Here is a 17,001-nt window from a genome sequence, read left to right on the forward strand (position 1 = left end):
GAGGAACGATGTACCATGTAATCAGGGCAGCAGGTACCTCATCATTGCTCATGCTAGAGAAAAAACGGGCCCAGATATAAATAATAAGTTCTCTGCTCATATCAAACTATCCCACACACCAGTGCCAGAGGAATCTTCCCAAATCTAAATATGTCAGTTTGAGGCTCACAACCTTTAATATTTGCCTATTAACAGAGCAGCGAACCCCAGCTAGAATCCGATGACAGTTATGGATATCCTCCCTAGAGAAATGCATGTATGCTTATGCACAGAATAACTTCCCTATTCTAAGAAATTCTTGGACACACCCAAACCCATATAAACCAAGTATATAGTCCATGGATGCCACCATCATAATTTCTGGGATTGAATCTAGTGAGATATAGTCTAGCATTTTAATCATGACATTAAGACCCCATACAACAGATCTACAATAAATTTATTTTCTGTCTTTCCCACCCCTGTTGACCACACACACGTAAACTCATTTTTGCAGGGAAAGGATTTATCTACTGTCTTTCAAAAATGTCAGAGCCAGAAAATTCTTGTGTCTGAATCTTGTTTGTAACTATTCCTCCTGCCTGAAATACTGTTCTCAGTCTTCTCTCGTTATGTAATTCCCACCCTCCCTTTAGAGACTATTTTATTTTAATTTATTAATTAATTTTTAGAGGCAGAGAAGGGCTGAGGGAGAGGAAGAGAGAGAATCTTAAGCAGGCTCCATGCTGGCGTGCCTGGCTGACATGGAGCTCCATCTCACAACCCTGAGATCATGACCTGAGCAGAAATCAAGAATCGGATGCTTAGGGGCGCCTGGGTGGCTCAGTGGGTTTAAAGCCTCTGCCTTCGGCTCGGGTTATGGTCCCAGGGTCCTGGGATCGGACCGCATCGGGCTCTCTGCTCGGCAGGGAGCCTGCTTCCTCCTCTCTCTGCCTGCCTCTCTGCCTGCTTGTGATCTCTGTCTGTCAAATAAATAAATAAAATCTTAAAAAAAAAAAAAAAAAGAATCGGATGCTTAACTGACTAAGCCACCCAGTCATCCCTAAGACCATTTAGTCCCATGTATTCCTTTTTCAAGCCTTTTTCAAGCAAAGGTGACCATCAAAAACCACACCTTCCTCAGAATTCTTATATCTGCCTTTCTCACTTGATAATACTGTTCTCTTTTATCACCTTTTTGTATACATATGTCAAGTGTCTTGTAACCAGGGACTGTGTTTTATTTCTGGGCTCAAGGGTGAAACACTACAAATAGTATTGCCATGTTTCTACAGACTGAAATAAAATCTTTCAGAAAACTTACAAAATTTAGCCTAATTCTTCACATAAATACAATGATCTGATACAAGCATGGATATAAAAACAAAAAGACATTTAAATAAAGGTGAAATGTATTTTAGAATTTGGGAGAATTACAATCGCTTACCACTAGATGGAGGAAGTGATTTTCTTAGTCTCTGAAATTGAAGTTTTTCCTTTGAAGAATTACAAATGCTTACTTACTTAGGCCTCAGATTGTTATAGATAGGAATTAATCAGATTATCAATATCTTTAAGAAAACTAGTTTTCTTCCTAGTTTTATAAAGATTTCCTTTCTCAAACCCCCACCACTAACAAAGGCAAAACAAAAAAAGCAAACATAAAACTTTATGAAATGAAACCCACTAAATAAGTGATTTAAAACACACCTTTAGACTCGGGAAAAAATTTTATTATGATTTCATCATATGTTATGTAATTAATGTCTTTTTATAAGATAAGATCTTATTTATGTAGATAGGATCTTATTTTATAAGATAAAATAAATGTGCTGATGTTTACAGACATTTATAGACCTCAGTGTCTTTCAGGGTAACATGCTGTTTGACTGTATTTATTGCTAGTGTTGTATTTTAGACATCAAGCACGCCAACTTTTGCTTCAATTTACTTTTGTTTTGAAAATCCCTTTGTGTTCCTTCAAAAAGGTAAACTTGCAACTTGGAAAAAAATGAAATCTGTATAACGGTGAAAATCACTTTTCACTAAGAGCAAAATTGGAATCATTGCAATTGGTTAGAAAGTAAAACCCTTCACCTTTCTTTCTTTCTTTCTCTTTTTTTTTGGTAAATGTTGTTACTTTTCTGTAACTCTAGCAGAAATGTTAGAATTATCATAAATGAGCTTTTGCGCATGCTGTTATTTCATCTTCTGTAAAAAATTTCAATCGTATTCTTAATGTTTCTGTTTCCAAGCCAACTGTTTAATGCTCAAGGCTTTATTTCAGATTGCAGCTCAGACTATTCATTTATGCTAACAGTAGAGCTTGAACAATACTCTAAATTAAAGAAAATGTAATTTTGGGATTTGTCTTATAATTTACCATTTTCAAAAAGCACTCTCTGGAGAAATTAATAGCTTAAATATTACGGGAATAATGAGGATCAAGTTTGAGGAAAATATAGCTTGAAAGTCTATTACTGAAAATGATGGAAATAGGCATTTTTGTATTGCTATCTGAGCAAATATAATACCATACCATTTATCTCTAATTATCCCTAAGAAAAAGAACAAGAAGCACTGAAAAAACAAAGAATAAAGATTTAAATGGATCTGTTATTCTCCTGCTTTCCCTCACCTACTATTTCTGTTATTATAAATATTAACAAAAATCAGCAAATAGAACTACAGAGTAAAAACAGAAGGCCGATATAGTCTTTGGGCCAACAAAGAGCTTCTACCTAGCACATTGAAAAATCTTGAGCCTATTATTCTGGGAAAATATCCTCACATATAATCCAAATGTTCATTTTCAAATCCATTCATGTTCAATGAAGTGTGTGATTTTTCTATTCAAGTTAAAGAAAGCCAGATTGAGAATTTATCTAAATTCAGCTAATTACATTTGGTCAAGCATTGTCCTTGGCACGATTAATCTCCAGATCTAAATTTTTGTACTTTTAATCAGCTATGGCTGCAGGGGCCATTGGCTGCAAAAATAGGAATTTTAATTACCTCGGGATACGGTGCTACCACTAGACCTTTATATTTTCGTGTTGCTTCTTCCTGTCCAAATAAATAGTTAGGTTTATGCAACAAATGTGTCCTAAAGAGGTAAAACAGGGACAGACAACATGGAACAGTTCAGTGAGATTAATCTGTATCTTAGTTCAGCTTCGTCAAGTTTAGAACTTAATTTCTGAATGGTAGGTAGGTAGCTTCTGACAGCCATATGCGTTGTATCTTTTAGGGCAGAGTCATCATTTGGGCTGGGCAGTTTCGCCACTCCCCAATTAAATTTTTAAATTATACCACAAGGAGTTGACACATTGTCTTGATGCATTTACATCTGTGATCTTGAAGCTTTGATGCTTCCCTTACCCCTGCCCTCCCAAACTTGTAAGAAAGACTTCTCTCCTTTGTAAAGGCAGGGATATGAAACAGAAAAGAAGCAGGCAGAATTTTTACACCTCCTCTTGTCAGTCTGGATGATTCACTAAGCCTGGTAGGCTGTATGCCCTGTATCAATACAATTACATAATCATTACCTGTAAGTTAAATCACTTCACACACCCACTGGCAAAAATATAACAATAAAGCTATTCTTACGATTTTTCCCTTTCAAAGTAATTATATATAGTTGAAAAACGAAACTGCCTTCAAACTATTGTAACTTCAAACATTACCTTTCCCCTTATAAAACTTTTTGCTCTTCTTATCTTGCACTATACTGAATTAAAAAAAAAAAAAACTAGTTAGGGTGAAGAGATAAAATGAATTTCTCAGCTATTCAACAGATATATTCAGAAAAAAATAATGGAAAATGGTAGCTTTTTCACATTACCTAACAGGTAGTAGGTGCTCAAAAAGCACTCATCAAAGAAATGTTAAATACATAAATTTCTTTCAAAATGACCTGAAAAAAATGTCAAAATTTCCAAGAATAAAAATGGGCTTAGGGGATTATTTTTCTATAATAAATGCAAGCACTAATAAAATTTCCATGAATTAAGGGTAAAATAAGGATGACTTTCTGATTTTATAATTAGTTAGCTTTGAAAATTAGTATGCCTAAATCCTGAGTATTTAAAGGATTTAGTGATAGGGGAGGAAGCCATGTAATTTCCAGGGGCATGCCTTTGAATCCAATGAAGGTTGTCACAAAAAGTTGATACCATTTGACAACTATTTTGTGAAATGAGCTGGTCTCAGTCCAGTGGACAGATGTCCATACCACAAAATGCTCTAATTGGCAGTCTTAGTGGCGGAGCCAAGAATGGAACGGGCCTGGAATCTGAACCCTCTTCTCACTCTCTAGAGGGGCAGACAGAAGTCCATTCATAAAGGGAGCTTAAAATTGCCGATGGCAATCATATATATGTTTTATGGATAAACAGAAGACTTTGTGTTTAAAAGCTGTCAGTCTAATTTTTCAATATACTCAAGTACTTTAAATAAGGCTCCCCCAAGTTGAGGCAAGTGTTCATTACTTTCTGGGGCAAAGTAATATTGCGAGCTTGCGTTTTGTTAAAGAAAAACCAGAGCTGGACAGTATTTAAAGCAGTAGAAACAGATATTTTATTCAGGATCGGTTGTAATTTGGAAAAAGGACCTCGATAGAGAACTGGGCTCAATTCTAAATACAGCATGGAGAAGTGAGGATCAATAGCCAAGGAGCAGGGTGGTGGTTGGGCTTGGGGCGGGGGTGCAGTGAATGGAAAATTACTAAGAGGAAGCATCAGTTGTAAGGAAAGGTTCTGGCTAAATCAACTTGATAGGATCCTTGCTCAAGACAGGACTGGGTCATTATATCATCTGGGGGATGAGGAATTGGATCAGATACCAAGGGTGATCAGACACTGAGGGTGGGGATTCTTGGTAAACTGACTTACCAGGATTTTTGCGAAAATTGGGTGATATAAAATTAGACAGGGAAGTCTGAAGGTTGAGGCCTAGTTGAGAAGATAGTTTAGAGAAACCTGACTAAAGTTTGCTTAAGGAGAGAGTCTTTGTCAAAACACTAGTGCGTTTCTCCTATAACATGTGCACTATTGTTGGGTTTAATGACTATCAGCAGTCAGCTAAAAATATCACACATGCCATGAAAACTGGCAAGTAAAATCCAGTAAGTAGTTGAACTTAGAATATTTTGCCTGTGGCTTAAAATATGCCCAATCTGCTGTAGCTTTTCTGTGTGCCACATTGAAGCAGATATTCCCAAGGCCTGCGAAATCAGATGCATTGAATTACTGGCCATGTCCTTTTAGAATTAATGACAGAGCAGTAGGGTTGATTGAGGTCTTAATACTGAAAAATGACAAATGACTGCCTGTTGATATGATTTTAGCAGCTATGAGAATGCCTATTGTCTCCATATGCCTAAAATTCCAACCTGAAGGGTCATTCTTAAAGCTTTGGTTTGTGCCTTTGGGAGAGGTCATTTTCTACAGTCCATGGAACACCATTAGCTCTATAGCTGTTCCATTAACCTCCCCTCCCTCCCCATCACACCCAGAAATGGGGGGTGTGTTTGTGTGTGTTTGTGATTCTTCCATCATACAAATTTGGGGGAAACTTAGTTAAATAATGTTAAATAGGTTTATTTACATAACATTTACAAATCCTTTAACATACAAATATGTCTTCTGACTCTCAAAGAAGAGAGAGTATGCAGAATTTCATGTAACATATCTAACTCAACTGAAGCCCAAGGTGGCCCCAGACTGGCCCATTAACAACCCAGATACCAAACCCTGCCCACAACAGGCAGAGAGCATCACTGCAGACAAATGGACTGAATGCAAATGCAATTCAGCCGCAACAGTAGGGAGCTTGCAGCCCACCCAGGAGACCCCCACCCCCACCCCCACCAGGGAAGTGCCAGGTTCTGGTGAACAGGGCATACTACACTGGCAGATGCAACAGGACCTCTTCTTTATAAGGCCACTACTTTTAAGAGCAGGAGACGTAGCTGACTTTCCCAACAGAGAAATGGATGCAGATAATTAGATGACAAGAGGAGACAGAGGAATAGGTCTCAAATAAAAGAACAGGACAAAATCACAATGAGAGAGCTAAAAGAAACAGAGATAAGTAATATGCCTGATAGAGTATTTAAAGTAATGGTCATAAAGACACTGGACTTGAGAAAATAGTGGAGGACCTCATTGAGACCCTCAACAAAGAGATGGAAAACATAAACAAGAATCAATCGGAGACTGAGAACTCAATAACTAAAACATATAATAGCCATTAACATCGCTGGAGACTAGTGTTCTAGTGACCACAGATTGAGATATGCCTTTCTCAGTCATTTAGAGGTTGGTGTGCGCCAATTGCTAATTGTCACCTGACAGGAGACTTTCCAAAGGAAAGGGGGGAAATGGGCAAAATTTATTACCTGGAATTCCTGGGGACTAACTGTTTTTCTACAATTCTGCTGACATCAAAACACTGTTAGAAGAAATAAACCTTTCTGCAGAATGAAAACGGTTCCCTCTCTGAGAAGTTTAGTAGATTCTCAATAGTGTGTTGTTACGGGTAGACTATTCTCAGTAAATCCTCAGGACAGTTCAATTTCTTGTTATCAATTTTCTTTGAAATGTTAGATGAGTAAAGTGCTATTTGGAGTCCTTCAGTGCCCTTTCTCTTTAAGCCTGCAGTCCTCCTCTGCTTGGGATTGTCACAGCAGGCTACCACCAGTAACATCTGGTAGTGGAGGAAAAATATATGGGACACGTATTCAGGAAAACTATTTGTGGAAAATTCTTTCAATCATCGTATGTGCAAAATTATGGGATTTGATTCTCACTGACTCCAATCAATTTTTCCCCCATCAGAAATATATTTGAATAATAGAGCAGAGACAATTAAAATTACAAATGTGCTACTCATTTTTTTCTTTATTAATAGGAATTGCAAAAGATAGAACTTATTTTATGTTCCTATTTGTAGGGAACAAACTTATAGCAATACTATTATTCTTTCTATAATGAGTATTGTAAAATCATTGCCATATGAGAAAGGATTCAAAGAATATGAAGTCAAAAGATATGGGGGAAAAGTATCATAGAGGTGTGTCAGGTAGTTAATTCACAAAAATATTATATCATTTTTCTGGCATTTGGGATTTACATAACATTTGTAAACTTTTAATATTTTTAAACTGTTTTGATTACTCTCATTAAAAATTAATATTTGCTCTTATACTTAATTTTGTACTATTTAGCTTTAGGCACCACAAAACCTGGCTCTCTCTCTGATATACTGATCCTAAAATGAATTAAAGTAGTATACTTTCATATGTTACCGTTACATTAGTCCAGCATGCTTTCAATTAAAAAAATCAGTAAACAATTCTCTCTCTCTCTCTCTGTCTCCAATTTAGAAGGAAATCCTTAGTTGATGAAAGTTAATTTTTCAAAAATTGTGGTAATTCCGCAAAAAGACATGTGTTTGATTGGGTGAAGAAGCGGAGCTCAAAAGAAGACTAGAAATAAGGACAATGAGGAAAAGATGAAAAAAGTGGTAGTACAATTTGAAAAGAAGAAAGTTAAGGCAGAAGAGAAATAAGAAAGAAAAAGGAATTAGCAAAGAACAGAAAAAAAAAAGAGAGAAAGGCAAGAGAAGAAGAGAGGATGGATAAAATACTAACAGGCTTTATAAATAGTTACTGACAGCTGACTTCCATAAATTACAATCTCTGAGTAGGAAACATAGTGTAATGATCAATTTTCTGTGGCTTTATTTCTTTCTTAGTTTCATCTGTGTTTTATACCATACACACTCCCCCCTCACACGATCTAACGCTCATTCATACGAAAGTGGTAGAAATCAATTGTATTACATAGGAATTTAGGAATTACCACGTTTGGGTGAGATTTTTCGTCTCTCAACTCAGCATTTTGTTTAAACAGGGCCTCTAAGATGTGGGAGAAAGTGTTTTCAAACTGTGTTTATATAGATTTAAAACTGCTGGAAGTATTCTTTATTTCAAGCAGTCCATAAGGAAAAGCTAGACCAAGAGAGTTTAAAGTATTCTGTTTATCAAGGAAACCTAAGTAATATAGGACCAGTGAGTTTGTTCATGTACAGCTTAAATTAGCAGATTTAAGTTATAACAATTCCACAGATTAAATGGAAAAATATAATTTTCTATTAAAAATGTTTTTTTACAGGGCGCGCCTGGGTGGCTCAGTGGGTTAAGCCGCTGCCTTTGGCTCAGGTCATGATCTCGAGGTCCTGGGAGGGGGTCCCACATCAGGTTCTCTGCTCAGCGGGGAACCTGCTTCCCTCTCTCTCTCTTTGCCTGCCTCTCTGCCTACTTGTGATCTCTGCCTGTCAAATAAATAAATAAATAAATAAAATCTTTTAAAAATAAAATAAAATAAATGTTTATTACATACTTTGTGATTAAAGATTAAAATAATTAGGAAAAAACCTGTAATTCATGGCCTGGTAAAATCTTTGAATCACTGACCTCCTGATCCTCTATTTTTTTTTCCATTTTTATTGATGGAAACATGATCTCTTCAGTTATTTAAACTACAAGTTTTGGAGCTCTCCCAAACTTCTGCCCCCTCAGCCACAATATCCCATTTGTTACCAAGTCCAGCCATTTCTACCTTCTTAATGTTTCCGGAACTGTCTCCTCTGTAATGTCATGTCCGGTGCTCTAATTCAAGCTCTCATTATCACGATTATTGCAGTTACTTCCCAACTGATCTTATTGCTTTGGGATAAATCATCTAATCCAGGGGTTGGCAAACTATATAGCTGATAGGCCAGATCCAGCCTGTTGACTGTTTTGTTTTGTTTAAATAAAGTTTTTATTGAAACACAGTCATGCCTATTCATTTACCTGTTTATGGTTGTTTTCATGCAACAACAGCAGAGTAGAGTAGTTGTGACAGAAACTGGCCCATAAGGCTCCAATATTTACTATCTGGCCCTTTATAGACATTCGGCAACCTCTGATAACAATCCATTCTCCACTCAGTAGCCAAGGTGATATTTCAAAAACTCAAATCTGGTAATTACTCCTGCTTAATATCCTGTACAACTTTCCATAACCCATAGAAGAAAATTCTTATACTTGTATACCAAATATAATTCAAGGCCATTATTTTTTTTTGGCCCATGTCTACTTTTCTAGTCTCATCGTCTATTTTTCCACCCACTTTCTGTATTCTATTATGAAAAAGTACTTGCAGTTCCCTGGGGTTGCAATGTTTTTCCTCAAGTTCTTGCTGCTGGTAAATAGTCATTTTTCAGTGCATGCACACTGTTGATCCTTAATGAGACTTTCTAGGTCTCTCCATGCAGAATTAGATTCTTCTTGTGAATTTATCATTTTAAAAATAATTATCACTCATTTTAATTTGTTGTCATTTTCAATGACTGCTCTGACCTTCCTGATAGATTATGAGCCTTTGAAGGATCTGGATGGTATCTTATTTATTCTAGTATCCCCTGTGTCTAACACAGTGCCTTATGTATAATGAACACTTATGAAACATTGCTGAATAAATGAATGAAGCAGCTTTAGCTAAATCTTCCTTGCATTAACTTTAATGTGATCTGTGGAAAAGTGAAATTTTTGCCTCTAAGAGGGTAAAACACTATTGAATGCTTTTATACCAAAATTTGCTGAGGACTATAAATGTAAAACAGAAGAATAGCACTTCTCCATTAATTTATGTAGAAGAACAAAAAATCACTGTTTTAAAGTCAGAGGAATGAAAAAAATTTTTAATGAGAAAAACAAAAAAATGTTTTTATTATTGATTGTGACTATAAATATACTACTATTTAAATTAAATTATGTTGTTATAAGTTGAATTCATGAAGAGATTCAATTTGGATTCATAACATAAGATGATTTTTTTAACCTTCTAATAATGCTTTACCAGGTTTAATAAACTGAGCTGATTTGCAGAGACTAAAGTTAGGACTTGAAAGGCTTCACACTTATTTATTTATTTTTTTTTAGATTTTTTCGTTTATTTATCCATGAGAGACGCAGAGAAAGAGAGTGAGAAAGAGAGGCAAAGACAGAGGGAGAAGCAGGCTCCCTAGAGCCAGATGTAGGACTTGATCACAGGACTCTGGGATCATGACCCAAGCCAAAGGCAGACGCTTAACTGACTGAGCCACTCAAGGACCCCTGAAAGTCTTCACATTTCTTATGTGAAGGGAAAATTAAAGGCTCTGAATCCAAATAACCAACAGATGTAATGAATACACCTATCAGAGCACACAAAACATATCATAAGGTAAATATCCATGTAAAAAGACAGATAATAAAATAATAATTGGAAGAAAACAGAACATGAAAACATATATTAGATTTAAGCTTTTAGAAATAGCAGAGCAACTTAGCCAGAATAATCTTCTTGCAGAAAACAATTTTATCTATATCTATATCTATATCTATGAACAAGATATATTTAATACCCTCCCCCACGTCAAATATTTAAAAGTACTGAAGAAAATGAAAATACTCAGATACCAGAGGGAGCATACCCCTGAAAGACAGAACTGCTACTAGTCAGATTTGGGAATATGTACTTTTTGCCGGAGGGTACATCCCAATCTGTACCAGGCTGCTGGTACAACTTTATGGCTTGAGATAAAAGAAGGCAAAATTCTAGGCAAGCAGAGAAACTAGGAAAACTAGGGGGGAAATCCCAGAAGAAAGGAGGCTAAAAAAAGGAGTGAACCTCAGGGTCTGTATATAAATTCCTCTCAGACCCTTGATTGACTACTAGACTATACATGTTCTAGAAATACTCCGGTATGCCTGGTGAAAAAGCAGCCATCTGGAAGAGGAAGGACTTGGGCAGAGATTCTAGTCACTGCCCACCATAGGGAGATACATTTGGGATTCTAAGTATAGCCAAGTTAACTACCTGCTATAAAAAAAAAAAAAAATACTCTTCAAAGAAATGTAACTGAATCCATAGTCTTCAAAATATAGCTTTCTTTCTTTCTTCCTTTCTTTCTTTAAGATTTTATTTATTTATTTGTTCAATAAATGGCACTGGGAAAACTGAACAGCTAAATGCAAAAGAATAAGACTGGACCACTTTCTTACACCAAACACAAAATAAACTAAAAATGGATTAAAGACCTAAATGTAAGACCTGAAACCATAAAACTCCTAAAAGAAAACATAGGCAGTAAACTCTTGGACAACAGCCTTAGCAATATGTTTCTGGATATATCCCCCTCGCCAAGGGAAACAAAAGCCAAAAATGAACAATTGGGATTATACCTATTTTGGATATTAATCCCTTATTGGATAATTGTTTGCAAATATCCAAATATCTTCTCCCATTCAGTAGGTTGTCTTTTCATTTTGTTGATGGTTTCCTTTACTGCTCAAACTATTTATTTTGATGTAGTCCCAGTTATTTGTGTATTTTTAGAAGGTTTAGGTCTTACATATAGGTTTTGGGTCTTACACTTAGTTTTTCAATCCATCTTCATTTTATTTTAGAACTTATTTAAGGGCACCTGGGTGGCTCAGTGGGTTGAGCCGCTGCCTTTGGCTCAGGTCATGATCTCAGTGTCCTGGAATCAAGTCCCACATTGGGCTCTCTGCTCAGCAGGAAGCCTGCTTCCCTCTCTCTCTCTCTGCCTACTTGTGATATCTCTCTGTCAGATAAATAAATAAAATCTTAAAAAAATTTTATTTAAGTTCAAGTTAGTTAACATATTATGTGTTATTAATTTCACGGGTTAGAATTTAGTGATTAATCAGTTGCATATAACACCCACTGCTCATTACATCAAGTGCCCTCCTAAATGCTCATCATCCAGTTATCCTATCCTCCCACCCACTTCCCCTCCAGCACCCCTCAGTTTGTTCCCTATAGTTAAGAGTCTCTTATGGTTTGCCTCTCTCTCTCTCTCTGTCTCTCTCTCTGTGTAAAGGTTTTATTTATTTGAGAGAGAGAGAGAAAGAGCATGCATGCACAAGCAGTGGGAGCTGCAGAGGGAGAGGGAGAAGCAGGCTCCCCACTGAGCAGGGAGCCCACTGCAGGGCTCTATCCCAGGACCGTGGGATCATGATCTGAGCTGAAGGCATACACTTAACCAACTGAGTGGCCCAGCCACCCTTTCCTCTCTGTTTTTATTTTATTTTTGCTTCCCTTCTATGTTCATCTGTTTTGTTTCTTAAATTCCACATGACTGAAATCATATGGTATTTGTCTTTCTCTGGCTGACTTATTTTGCTTAGCATAATACACTCTACTTCTATCCACGTCATTGCAAATGGCAAGATTTCATTATTTTTGGTGGCTGAATAATATTTTATTTTGTATATATACTACATCTTCTTTATCAGTTCAGTTGGTGAACATCTGGTCTCTTTCCATAGTTTGGTATTGTGGACATTGTTGCTATAAACACTGGGGTGCATGTGGCCCTTTGAATCGCTATTTTGTTTGTTCTGGATAAATACCTAGTAGTGCCACTGCTAGGTCATAGGCTAGTTCTATTTTTAACTTTTTGAGGAACCTCCATACTGCCTTCCACAATGGCTGTACCAGTTTGCATTCCCACCAACAGTATAAGAGAGGTCTCCTTTCTTTGCATCCTCACCAAGATCTGTTGTTTCCTGAGTTGTTAATTTTAGCTATTCTGACTGGTGTGAGGTGGTATCTTATTGTGGTTTTGATCTGTATTTAACTCATATTGAGTGTTGTTGAGCATTTTTTCATGTGTATGTTAACCATCTGTATGTCTTCTTTGAAGAGATGTCTGTTCATGTCTTCTGGCCATTTCTTGGCTGGACTTTTTTGTTTTTTAGGTGTTGAGTTTGATAAATTATTTGTAGATTTTGGATACTAGCCTTTTATTTGATATGTCATTTGCAAATATCTTCTCCTATTCCATAGGTTGCCTTTTAGTTTTATACATTTTTTCCTTTGCTGTACGGAAGTTTTTTGTCTTGATGAAGTTCCAATAGTTCATTTTTTCATTTGCTTCCCTTGCCTCTGGAGATGTGTCTAGTAAGAAGTTGCTGCAACTGAGGTCAAAGAGCTTGCTGCCTGTGTTTTGTTTTTGTTTTGTTTTTTTTTTTTCTTTTAAAGATTTTATTTATTCATTTGACAGACAGAGATCACAAGTAGGCAGAGAGGCAGGCAGAGAGAGAGGGGAAACAGACTCCATGCTGAGCAGAGAGCCCAATGTGGGGCTCTATCCAGGACCCTGGGATCATGACCTGAGCCGAAGGCAGAGTCTTTAACCCACTGAGCCACCCAGGCGCCCAGCGGCCTGTGTTCTTTTCTAGGATTCTGATGGATTCCTCTCTCACATATAGATCTTTCATCCATTTTGGAAATATTTTTGTGTATGGTATAAGAATGTGGTCCAATTTCATTCTTTCACATGTGGCTGTCCAGTTTTCCCAGCACTATTTGTTGAAGGGACTGTCTTTTTTCTATTGGATATTTTTTCCTGCTGTCTCAAAGATTAGTTGACAAGGTCCATTTATGGGTTCTCTATTCTGTTCTGCTGATCTATGATACAGGAATTCAGGAAAGCTGCAGGATAAAAAATCAATGCACTAGAAGTCTGTTGCATTTCTATTCACCAATTATGAAGCAGCAGAAAGAGAAATCAAGGAATTGAACCCATTTACAACTGCACCAAAAACCATAAGCTAACCTAACCAAAGAGGTAAAAGATCTGTACTCTAAAAATTATAGAACTTATGAAAGAAATTGAGGAAGACAAAAGAAATGGAAAAAGATTCCATGCTCATGGATTGGAAGAACAAATATTGTTAAAATGTCTATGCTATCCAAAGCAATCTAAACATTCAATGCAATCCCTATCAAAATACCATCAGCATTTTTCACAGAGCTGGAATAAACAGTTCAAAAACTTGTATGGGAACCAGAAAAGAGCCCAAATGACAAAGTAATGTTGAACAAGAAAACCAAAGCTGGAGGCATCAGTTCCAGACTTCAAACTGTATTATAAAGCTGTAATCATCAAGACAGTATGGTACAGCATTTTTAGTTTATTTTTCTGTATGGTATAAGTAAGTGATCCAGTTTCATTCTTTTGCATGTAGCTGTTCAATTTTCCCCAGACCATTCATTGACTGAATGAAATTCTTATTTTTTGATCTGGGTGCTGTATATATGGATATGTTTACTTTGTGATAATTCATGGAACTGGACATTTATGATTTGTTTACTCTTCTCGATGCATGTTATACTTAAATAAAAATGTTTATTCACAAAAATAGGCTAAGATCAGGCTGTGTAAATTTAGAAAGATACTATACAATTAATCATTCCCCTAGTAAAAGCATATCAGTGCAAAGAAATAGTATATTTTAAGTCAAATATGTAAAAGCAATGTTCAAGTATAAAAATTAAATTTTAAAAAACCTCCATAGTTTGGAGCTATGGGGAGTGAAACCCAGTCATGGGTGACTCCATAGAATTCTCTGTAAATGTTTTTTTCGAAGTTCACTAAAGAAAAAAACAAAACAAAACAAAAAACCAAGAAAACCGGTACCATAGTTAAGGAGAGTACTGATGGCATTTTGTAAATCTTGAATTTGTAATAATCTTTTTATTACCATCTTTGCACTTCAAGATCTCCTTCCTTCTATATTCCTTTACAAATTACTTATAACTTTGTTGTGCTATGTTGCAGATAATATTTATAATAATCACATTAAGAGCATTGTATTTTTCTTTGTGGTATTAGGACTCAAAACTGTCAACTCCCATGACTAGGGTCATGTTTTTGGTGTCAGAGAGATGTAGTTATTTGGATGTTTGAGATGGAAAAATCCTCGACTTATTATTATTTAATTAACTCAGACTACTTGGGCTCATATTTTTCAAACCTGCTCCTCAATATATGAGGTTAACTGATGTTTCATTTAATAGTATCTTGCCAAAGCACATGTCTTCAGCTCCTTTATCTTCAGTTCCCTTGAGCTAACATATGCAGGAATACAGCTCTAATATTGCAGATTTTCTTCCAGCTCTAGCTATCTAAGAATTCATTCCTATATCGTCTACTAATTCTTAGCTGTTTCTTTACCTTTCTTTTTGAGTTTTAAGTCCTTCTTTTTCTGATATTCCCATTAGAAGTGACTGCAGTTTGAACATATATTGAAACTTCTATGGTTTCCAGAAAAGTATACTGAAATAAATTCAGACATTTCATAAGGGTTACTTGTGGTAGGCACTAGTACTATATACCATATTAACAATGACTATCTCTGGCTTTTAGAATTGTAGGCTATTTTCTTCTCATCTTTCTAGTATTAAGCATTTTCAATTTTGTATACCAATTACCATTTTAAACAGAAAAAAAAAAATCCTGAAAACAGAGTCAACAACCACTTGTGGAGTGCTGGAACTGACTCTTACTAGATCACAGGAACAGGCTATGTAACTTTCTTCCCAACTTCTGCTCAGTGATCTCATATTGGTAGCTTGAAATCAGCCACGGTGGGAACAGTTACACCATGAAAACCGCCAACATTAAACATCAGGGCTTTAGTTTTAGAAAGTCTGCTCACCAACGCAACATAGGCAACCAGTATCTCTACGTGAACTGCAGTAGTCAGTTGGCTCTATAAACAACTAGAAAGTCCACAGACACACAAGAGTTGGGGCAGGCCTGCCCTTACACATCACTCCCTTTGGTAAAACCCAGCCACAAGCAACACTGGTGAAGTGCTCACTAGAAATGAAAACATTAAACTGCTGGCTGGTTGGGTAGTGAGGAACCACTGGGATGAGAAAAGTAATCGCAGCTCTCAATTCTTTGGTTCACTGTAAACAAAGCCACAGAAGGCCTGAGAATTATCTTGTTCCTTACATAAAAAAAAGAAAAATCTATTAGTTTAATTGAGAGTTAAATCAGAAAGGGCAAATTTACATTTAGCTGTATGTGCAGTTTGGATTATATATAAATCTTGTGAACTGCTAGAACATGTGACAAAATTAATCACCTAAAGTCTCTTCCTTGGTGACTTTTCAGATAATAGAATGGGGGTTGGGGGGGGTTTCTTTTTCCTGAAGACAAGGAAAATTACATGGTATTTTCGTGTTTCCTTTGGACTTCTGTGCTTATAAAAATTATTTTGGTGGACACATTTTTATAAGAGTTATATTCACTTAAAAATAGTGGGAGAAATGCTATTTTCTTCTCAGTCAGAGTTACTGGGTCTTAGTATAGTGCTTTTCTCACCATGGTAGTGTCAGGGAAAAAGACTACTGCTGAGGATGCATTATTACTATTCATAGCAATATTTAAAGACACAAAAATAGAAATGTTGATACTCAGCTTTAATGCACTAATCAAAGTGATTGGAAATTGCTTAAGTGGACCAATTTTAAATCTTCTAAATGCAGGAGACTTCTAACCCAATACCAAGCAAGAAATGTGCTAGAACCTAATGATTAGAATGTTGTGCTTGAAAATGGTTTTACTTGGAATTTAATTTGATTGGGTTAAACAGACATTTGTGAGTTATTTTTTATGTGGTGGCCACTGTTTCAGAAATTAGAGAACCTTGGGGAGACACACAGTGCTGGTTCTCAAGGGGTTCAAAGCCTAATTGCAGGGATTGTCATGTAAAAAAAAAAAAAAAAGGCCACCATTGTTAGAGACCTACGCAAATCCCAGTAACTCTACATTCATGATATTTGATAAAATATTTCAGCTCTCAGAACCCTGAAAAAACAGGTTGTCTGGATGTCTGCCATTGTCATATAATAATTACTACAGTTGAAAGTCTCTTTATAGCCAAAAAACAATTCAGTTATATTGTACAATAAAAAATGTTACTGAAATTTGTTGTTTTATAAAATTGAAAAAATAAATTGATTTATTTTAATAAATTGCTAGATTATCCACATAATTGCTTTTCTAATTCCATACTGGTTGTTTGACATAATGAGCAGAATGAACCTCAGGATGCTGAAAATACTGCCATTGTGACAGAGAAGACAGCAAAAGAGACATGCCTGCCAC

Source organism: Lontra canadensis, unplaced genomic scaffold, assembly GCF_010015895.1.
Source record: "Lontra canadensis isolate GAN:19392208 unplaced genomic scaffold, GSC_riverotter_1.0 scaffold12, whole genome shotgun sequence".
NCBI lineage: Eukaryota > Metazoa > Chordata > Mammalia > Carnivora > Mustelidae > Lontra > Lontra canadensis.